This window comes from Sinocyclocheilus grahami, unplaced genomic scaffold (assembly GCF_001515645.1).
Source record: "Sinocyclocheilus grahami isolate Dianchi unplaced genomic scaffold, SAMN03320097.WGS_v1.1 scaffold1187.1, whole genome shotgun sequence".
NCBI classification, from domain to species: domain Eukaryota; kingdom Metazoa; phylum Chordata; class Actinopteri; order Cypriniformes; family Cyprinidae; genus Sinocyclocheilus; species Sinocyclocheilus grahami.
In genome coordinates this window covers 403,120-405,174 of record NW_015506366.1, presented here as the reverse complement: position 1 = coordinate 405,174, position 2,055 = coordinate 403,120, and positions in this window count along the sequence as shown.

The following is a 2,055-nucleotide window of genomic DNA, read 5'->3' as shown; positions in this document are numbered from 1 at the left end:
ATGGTCTTCCTTCTTTTCTCAAAATCCTCCATTCTTAATGTGCCAATTTCTCAAGCTTTGTGGCCCAAGTGATGGCCTTCTAGCACAATGACCCCTCTGTGTCACAGCTGTGTAGCATTTAAAACAGGATATATAAGTAATTACTGCTAAATCTGCTCTTCTCAAGAAAAAATAAAAAGCTGCTAAGAGCTTTCCTCCACATGTTGAATGGTTGTGTGCCTGTGGCTCTTTCAACTTTTATTTGGCAAAGGTTGAAAGCACTCCAGCATAAGTCCAAGTGTGACTTAAATATCTCGCATTACAGCATAATCAATTCATAAAGGACATATGAATTTAGAGAGGATTAGGGAAAATCACTTACAAATTTATAATGTTCAAATGTGTATTTTTTATTTTTAAGTAATGTCTTCTCCCATATTTCACCAATAAACATAACAATGCGCTTAGTTTTGAGAATGTGAATTTGATCTAATTAAGCCATAGTGTTTGAACATAGTGTATCAAGAACAGAAGTAGACTACATAGTATTTATAATTCATAATTATTATTAAAGTTTGAATTGTTTTAGACAATTCATTTGGCTTACTTGCAGATCACCTGCTCGCAATAGCACTTGTTTGTTTTTTTCCTTTGAATTTTTCATGTTTAAATGTTAAAGTTCTGTCTGCAATGCATAAGTGAATGTAACATCACATTACCACATCATATTTCCAAGAACTTTTTTGTTTTTTATCATCATCACAAATCCTCACCACATTACAACAAAGTCTCCAGAGGACTATTTTGAGCTAGCCTCCTTGCAACTGTGAGAGAATTAAGAGAAAACTGTCAGTCATGTGATGTTATTCAGTATTCTGAGACAAATCCTATTACCTCCTTTAAAATGACTGGAATTTAGACATACATGAGCTTAGCCTGTTGATAAAGGGTCTGAGGAGCCAAAGCATAAAAATTCTGGTGAGACAAACAAAAAAGAATATCTGGCGAAAAAAGGAAAGATGTATGTAAGGGACTTTAAATTATGGTTCATATGTTGAGACACAGATACCAACTTCTATAATTTCTCAGTTTTGTATTTGTTAGCTAACTTTCAATTGTATCTAAAAACCTTACAGAAAACATTTAAAGTAGACAACAAACAACTTAAAGTAGACCCATCCAACATATGAAAGACAGCACAGAAATAGGCATCAGCCCTCTTACAGAAATGGATTTTTACAAAGCACATGCTTTTCTTCAGCACTGCATGCAAAGCTAGTACTTGACAGTGCTAGGACATGCAGGTGGCGTGAACAAGTAGTACCACATGTCTGTAAGCATGACTGTGGGCCGCATCCATGACCTTATTACTTAAAGGATTAAAGAAAGCGGATGGTTGGTTCAGACAGAAGGCTCACAAGATATAGTTATAACCAGAACGCACTGCATCCACAAGACCTTTTCATGGCTTGCTGAGTCATTAAGCCATTACTTCAAAGAGATAAATAAAAAAATGGCCAATTAACTTAATTTTAGTGAAAGTTTGTTTATTTGTGAAATTTTAGTGAATGTCCTTCTCTGTTCTTAAGACAAGCAATGCACCTATAGACATGCTTTTGGTGATTTGAAGGTTATTTCAAAAAAGTGTCTGTATTAAAGTAACCTACTTAAAGAAATTCTCTTCAGAAAATGTTATCCACTGAAAATGATTTCAGATTTATATCAGATGGGTTCACATTAGGCTAAGTGCCATGGAACGGTTCCTGAGATCCATATTTTTGAGCAGTATAAATTAATGACAGACATTCCACAGATTCCAGTCAAATGATAAATCCCAGATGTAGACTACTGAAGACCTCTAGTACACACAAATCAGGAAACCGCTTAAGTTTTACCAGATCGACAATACGAGTAAGCAATAGTTCAGATGAGTCTGATAATAATCAGACAGAACCATCAAGAAATATCAGTGATCAGTCTTTTTCGATAAGATGAAAAATGTTTAGGTTGCAATTTAGGAACATGTTGTGACAGTTAATGCCATGTAAATGTGATCAAGAGTGTCTCACCCTAGTC